Here is a 7,748-nt window from a genome sequence, read left to right as displayed (position 1 = left end):
GGAGTGGCGCAATCTCGGCTCACTGCAAGCTTTGCCTCCCGGGTTCACGCCATTCTCTTGCCTCAGCCTCCCGAGTAGCTGGGACTACAGGCACCCGCCACCGCGCCCGGCTAATTTTTTGTATTTTTAGTAGAGACGGGGTTTTCAGTAGAGACGGGATTTCACCGTGGTGTCCATCTCCTGACCTCATGATCCGCCTGCCTCTGCCTCCCAAAGTGCTGGGATTACAGGCATGAGCCACCGCGCCCGGCCCACCTTCAGTCTTTTGCATGTGTGTATCTAGTAGACTCAGCACCATTTGTTGAAAATACTGATCTTTTCCCTATTGAATTGTCTTGGTGTCAAGACAATTTGGTGTCTTAGTGTCAAGACAATTCAACAGGAAAAATAAGAGTCTAGAAATACACTCTTACATTCATAAATTTAATAAAATTGAAAATAAAATTAAGAGTCCAGAAATACACCCTCACATTGTTGGGCATTGAGATCAGTTGCCCAACAATGTAAGGATGTGTTTCTGGACTCTTAATTTTATTCCATTGATCTATATATCAATCTTTATAGCACATGTAAAATTTATACATAGTACTTTATGTTTATATGCAAAATGGAATTATGTTCTGGGCTGCTGAGATCATTATTAACAGGTTTTTGACCTGTATGATTGTCTGGTAGTATATTTGAAAGTGAATTCTTCCTCATATGTGACTGTGCTGCCCATTGCAGTACATCTAACATTATTAGCCTCTGACAACTAAATGACACAGTGTCCCCCAACTGTTTTGATAGTGAAGACATCTCATACATTTCTAGAACATTGCTTAGGAGGCAATATCACTCCCATTGAGAGCTTCTTTTCTAAAGTTACCTTCTGCATCCTTTTGCCTATTTTCTTCTCTGCCTTTTCTAGCCCATGTCCCACATGGTTAAAATAGGAATCTGTCCAGGTTATTCCTTGCTTAATGCTTTCGATGACTCTTTATGGTCTGTAATATGAAGTTCAAACTTCTCAACATGACTTATCAGTTTGATCACCTTCCAAATCCTTTTCCTGCAAGCCACCTAGCCTATGGCTGTGAGATTATTGATCTCCACATGCACTGCCCCTCTACCAGGTATACCTACAGCTCTTTGAAAATCACATTCATCTTTTGGAACTAGCTGCATCAGCTCCTATGAAAGCCTTGCTGTTCTTCTCTTCACCTAGTTGTGCCCTGCCTTGAGCTCCTCAAAGTGCCTTTTGGGGAGTTTCATTCTGGCATTTATCATTCTGAAATGCAAGAGCTGGATTCTCTTTCTGCCACTGACTGTAAGTGCCCTGTCTTGTTCACCTTGGCATCCCTGGCTCTACCTCAGTCCCAAGCACAGTGCCTAGCGTATCATTCAGGTCAGTAAATTTTGGTTGAAAGAGCGAATCTTCAGTATTGCCATATGTTCTTACACCTTAGGAAACTAACTGTTCTAGCTCTCCTGAGACATTGATTAGTCTTGCAGCTTATAGAGATGTATTGCCATTTGTTTATATACTACATATGCCCTTATTTGAGATGGTAGGCAATCTGTATGTGTAATTTTAGGGAGTAAGGGAAAATCCCAGTTCAAAACAGTAACATTGTCATCATCATCATCATCATCATCATCATCATCGTCATCGTCATCATCATCGTCATCGTCATCATTGCAACAACAGAAAGCCTGCCAAATAGCAAGAATTCTTTAATGGGGCAAAACTTTTTTGTCCATAAGGAAAGAGGCAATTTAAAACTCAGATATCCCATGTGAGATGTTCAAGGATGGTGGAAATGTCTGGTAGAGGATGAGCTGAGGCTATGAACAGATGAAGAAGCCCTAGGACCTAAAAGGAGTCATAGTGCAGGGGCCTCTTACATGAGAACAGGTGGGAGAATAGGTTTGTCTGAATTGCAGCTGCTATGTTTAAACAACTTGCTTGCCAACATTGGCACTGGAGTCAACCATAAACACCAATGCTCCCATTGCAGCTCTGGTGCCCCAGCCACTGTTAAAAAAACTCTTTTTTTTTGTTTGCATGATTTGACATTTTAACATTACCTTTTTTCCTCTTTCCAAAATTAATACACATTAATTGGAAAAGTCTTGAGAAACATGGCTAAATAGAAAGAAGCAATACCCATCACCATGAATTCCACTGCCTACAGATGGCACTATGAATATATCAGTGTGTATATTTCCAGTAGCTTTGTTTCTCTCCATATTTTTAAGACCTCCTTGGTGTGACTCTGATAGTCAGCTGTTAGGGAAAACTGCAAATTGCAGAGCTAAAAAAGAAAAAAAAAATGGGCAAGAGCAAGAAGAGGAGGAAAACAATAAATGTTGAGACATTTGCCAGCTCTTCTTTTCTGTCTGGGAACCATGCTGGGCATGGCTAGGAGTGATTAGAGTATTGATTCTATTACATCTTCCACTGCACAGCCATGATGTCAGTAATGCAATTCAGAATGACCAGAATGAAATTAACCATGAGTCAGATGCCAGCTCCTGGCTTGTTAAGCTAAGGAGAAATAGTTCTTGTAGGATGTTTATTAATTCACATTTTGTCTTCCATGCCTATGTTTCATTTATTCAGTACAAAGTCCCAGGGGCCATGTCGAAATTGCACTGTAACTGACGTTCAGCATTTCCTTTCCCAGCTGGGTGGCTTCTTCTTCATCTCCACAAACAGCCAGCACTAGGCCTTTGTGTGTCTCTGACACAGTCCCTTTCTCTCTCTCCACAGCATTCACCTGCTGCAGCCTTCATGAGCCACCAGCTGCTCTGACCACTGCAGTCACAGCCTGATTGGCGTCTGCTTTCAGTCCCTTCCTCCCCATTCTCTGCACCACGGCAGAGGTTCCTCCGAAAGTCCAACTGTGGCTATTATCCCTTTGCTCAGGAGCCTTCAAGAACGCCCTGACGCAAAAAGAATGAAGTTTATGTCCTTAGGTTATTTGCCCTCATCTATTTTTCCTTACTTACAGTCCCTTATTTGAAGATGGCGCCAGTGGAAAGTAATCTATGAAGAGGTTGCCAAGCACTTTAAAAAAAATATTGCTTGTGGGACGGGCGTAGTGGCTCACACTTGTAATCCCAGCACTTTGGGAAGCTGAGGTGAACGGATCACGAGGTCAGGAGTTCGAGACAAGCCTGGCCAGCACGGTGAAACCCTGTCTCTACTAAAAATACAAAAAATCAGCCGGTCATGGTGGTGTGCATCTGTAATCCCAGTTATTCGAGAGGCTGAGGCAGAAGAATTGTTTGAACCTGGGAAGCGGAGGTTGCAGTGAGCCAAGATCGCACCACTGCACTTCAGCCTGGGCGACAGAGCGAGACTTTGTCTCAAAAAAAAAAAATTGCTTGTTTGGCTCATTATGAAAGTTATACAGCTCATTGTGGACAATTTGGAAAATACAAGGAGCGTGAAGAAAAAAATAATAATCACCATATTCCACTGCCTAGAATTGGCCACTGTTAACATTTTGGTTGAAAATGGTCTGAAATTATATTCAAAGTGTATATACAATATTGTATCCTGCTGTTTTCACTTATTATATTAAGAACATTTGTTCAGATGATTAAAATGTTCTTATAAAATGTGATCTGAATGGTTGTTCAGTGTTTCACTATATCCAGTCATGCATTACTTAATGATGGAGCTATGCTTGAGGAAGACTTCCTTAGGCAGTTTCATCATTGTGCAAGCATCATAGAATGTACTCACACAAACCCAGGTGGCACAGCCTACTATACACCTAGGCTACATGGTACTGCCTGTTGCTCCTAGGCTACAGACCTGTACAGCATGTGCCTGTACTGAATACTGGAGGCAATGAGAACAGAGTGGTATTTGTGTATCTAAATGTAGAAAAGTTATAGTAAAAATATAGCATTATAATCTCACGGGACCACGGTGTTGTATATGCAGTTTGTTGACTCAAACGTCATTACACAGCACATGACTTTAGTGACATAATTGATATAATTATCTATGTTGGTATTGTTAGACATTTAGTTTTCTATCAAATTTTTGCTATTATAAATAATACTACAATGAACTTGTTTGCATATAAATCTGACAACATCTTTGATGTTTGCTTAGAAGAGATTCCTAGAAGGAGATGGTGCCTTACAACTCTTCTGCTCATTGCTTTAATAATTGGCATAGTTTCTTTATCTCCCCTACTAAATGTGCAAACTGGCACAAAATTCTGCCCATAGTGGGTGTATCACAATGTTGGTTGTGCTAAAGTATGGTTTACCTCCCTGGGCTTTAGTTTCTTCTTTAGTAAAATGAAGATGTTGAATTATATCACCTTTTTGCAAAGAGATGCTATGTTTTTTGTACTTTCAGACCTTAGCTAACATGTATCTGAGATATGATACTCGTAAATAGTTGTGATCACAGCCCATTTCTTATATTGTGAACTCATTTTCTGTGGGGCTTGGAATGGCCTACAGCCTGGATAAGGACTGGTGTCTCGCTGTCCAGAGGCAATATGGCAAAGTGGGAAGTCTTTGGCTTTAGCTTTGGCTTTAATTTCTTCTGTGCAAACTTGGGTAAGTACCTTAGCCTTTCTAAATTTCAGATCTTCTGTAAATACCATTAATCATGTCTACTTTGCAGATTTGGTGGGAGGACTAAATGGGATGATATATGTAGGGCTCCTTGTAATAGTAGGGTTTTAATAGTCACAGCTATTATTGTAAGGTATATCTCAGTAAATCACTTAGGCCTTATGTGGCCTGGATGCAACAAAAATGTTGGATATGCGGGGTTATTCTTTGAGGAGGGCACTAATACTTTTTTTCAACATCAGCACAGAGAACATTGAGTTGCTATAAAAGCCTGTTTTCTGCGTGTGTATTTTATTAGCAGAATCTCAACACAGGCCCTATTTAGGCATTCCTCAGAAAATCTAGAGGAACTAGGTATTGATTTTTGCCTACCATAGACAGACATAGACACACTGAAGGAAGCCACTTCATTTTTTTTTTTCATGTGAATTACTTCAAGATCTACATTATTCTTACTAATACATGGCCCACCAGGCTCTGCCCCACTCTTATCACGTTTGTAACAAAAGTAATAATAAATGAATGAATGGAAGTCTCTTTAAAAATGTGGTGCTCATGAGGCTTTTTTGGCCCCTCAAAGAATTCCTTTCTCTTGCACCCGTTTCTCAGTCCTAATCAGTCAGAGGGCAGATCAGAGTTCTCAGAGTCAGTTCTTTCCCATGGCTTCCAGGTGGGTTATGAAGCACAGTTCTCCTATTGAGTGTATTCTGTGGTAGCTTCCTGCCTTGTTGATTTATTTATTTTTGGATAAATTGGTTGGTCTTCTTATTGGGTATAGGCCATCCAGGACTTTCTAACAGGATGTGTTACGGGGATCCACTGGTAAGGCCATCCTTTGGAATGTGGAGCCCATTTTTTTTTTTCAGAAACCTCACAGCGATGGGCAGTTCTGTTGCCCAGCTGAGCCTGGTCTCCAGAAAGCAAGGTGGGAAGTTGGAGTTGTCCAATTTTGTTACCTAGAGACGTTCAATTCCATTCATAATACTCTTTTTTTTTTTTTTTTTCACAAATAGCACTTTTATTTGACACTAATTGAAGTCTGAACTTTAAACAGATTCTTGGACTGGTGGTTCATATCCATCAGCTCGTTCAACTTTAGCACCTGTCTCATCCCCAGTGGCTTTTCCAGAACTACTGCCTTCACCATGAAGCTCCATGAGCTTTCCCAATTCAAACTTGGGCTTCTTCAGCATTTTTACTTTTCTAACGAAGACATCATGGAGAGGATAAATAGATTGGCAAGCCTTTTCTATGTCTTTTCCAATGCTGTCTGGAATCAATTTATTGACCACTTCTTTCAAGTCATTTGTCTGCACCTCTCGGGTCATGATTTCCATCATCTTCTTCCGGATTTGGCGGACCTGTTGGTGCTGAGCATAAGAGGTCTTCCGTATCTGATTGTTGCGTTTTTTAGTAAAACCAACACAGAACAGACGAAGCAAGTAACCATCGGTAGTCTTGACATCAACATGAGCTTCAATCATTGTCTGCCACTTTTTGACCATGGAACACATTTTGTCACGGGTAAGATCCATGCCATGGAAGTTAGTCAGGCAGTTTTTGCCCTGAACATCTTCAGTAATCAGCTTGAATTTTCTAAATGCAACTTCATCATTCTGCAAATCAGCAAGACTCACTTCAAACACACGACCCTTGAGACCATCAGATGCAATTTTGGTTCCTTGGGTCCTGGTGACGAGCGTCTTTCCAATATTTCTTATATTGAACATAGCAGGTGCTTTCACATCATACCAATCTTTCTTAGAAAATGGATCAACCACTTTCTTCTTGGCTCCCTTTTTGCCGCCTTTCATAAGGCGCTTGTTCTTGCCAACCACCATGGTGCTGATCAGAGAGCCAAAATGGCCATAAAACTCTTAATAAATACTGATTCTGTGTCAGGTGCTGTGCCAGAGCAGGAGATAGAAGGGAAGATGTTCCTGCCCTCAGGGATCTCATATTCAGTTACTTTTAGCTTATGAAGTGAAAATATCATTGAATTGGAAGATGTGGACTGACCAGAAGGAAGCAGTATGACCTAGTGTGTAAGAGTGGAGACCTGGCATCCAAACCTTGGTTCAAATCCCAGCTCTTTCACTGACCAGCTGTGTGATCTTGTTACTTGAGCTCTCCACATCTCGGTTTCATTTTTTTCCTTTTGTAAAATGGGGATAATAATAGTATCTTCCCCAAAAGTATTATTGTAAGGATTAAAGGAGATGCTTTTTGGAATGTGCTTGGAAGATGTGGGGTATATAGTAAGCATTTGTAAATAGTGTTTATTATTATTCAGAGGCAAGGACCCTGAATTCTAGTTCTGTTTCCCACTGAATAGTTTAGTGATCTTGAGCAAGACTTATGCCTCCGAATTAAAAGGCAAGGAAAGAGGTAGAAAGGGAGTTACTGTATTTAGGCCAATTGGTCCTGATTATCAAAGGGGAAATTGGGTTACACTACACACTGGGGGCAAAAAGTCTGTCTGAGATACTGAGATTTCCCTAGGACATCCCAGTACTTCCATGTCTTTTGGTTAAAGTCGATGGAGGCTGGGCACGGTGGCTCATGCTTGTAATCCCAGCACTTTGGGAGGCCAAGGTGGGTGGATCACTTCAGGTCAGGAGTTCAAGACCAGCCTGGCCAATATGGCAAAACCCCATCTCTACTAAAAATGCAAAAATTAGCCAGGTGTGGTGGTGCACACCTGTAATCCCAGCTATTCGGGAGGCTGAGACAGGAGAATCGCTTGAACATGGGAGGAGGAGGTTGCAGTGAGCTGAGATTATGCCACTGCACTGCAGCCTGGGTGACAGACTGAGACTTCCTTTCAAAAAAATAAAATAAACAAACAAATAAAGTCAATGGATCACCGCAACAGCCCGTTTCAGGCAGGACTGCTCTGAACCTTGGTATTCTCAGTTTAGAAAATAAAAGGGCAGAGTAGAAGGGGTTAACTACTTAAACTCCCTTTCAGGTGTACACTTCTCAAGTTCAAAATCCCCATTCTACTTCTGACTTGCTGTGCTTTGTACACCAAGGTATCTGGGAAAATAGTCAGTTTTATTTTCAGATTACCATGATAGATGTGAGTAGCTCAGTAGTAAGACTGTGCAGCTGAAATTCAAATACAAAACACACCTACTTCATATGAAAAATGCCAA

The 7,748-nt window shown here is 41.1% G+C and overlaps 1 pseudogene across 1 annotated transcript; it reads right to left on the bottom strand.

The window, feature by feature from the left end:
* Positions 1-5,588: 5,588 nt before the first annotated feature.
* LOC108514995 (40S ribosomal protein S3a pseudogene) lies at positions 5,589-6,456 on the bottom strand (annotated as a pseudogene). Its single transcript, XR_001881401.1, has one exon. The product of XR_001881401.1 is annotated as a 40S ribosomal protein S3a pseudogene (transcript).
* Between the last annotated feature and the right edge of the window lie 1,292 nt (positions 6,457-7,748).

This window comes from Rhinopithecus bieti, unplaced genomic scaffold (genome assembly GCF_001698545.2).
Source record: "Rhinopithecus bieti isolate Rb0 unplaced genomic scaffold, ASM169854v2 scaffold_33903, whole genome shotgun sequence".
Lineage (NCBI taxonomy): Eukaryota > Metazoa > Chordata > Mammalia > Primates > Cercopithecidae > Rhinopithecus > Rhinopithecus bieti.
The sequence above is the reverse complement of the archived record's forward strand: the minus strand, read 5'-3'. Positions and strand labels throughout refer to the sequence as shown.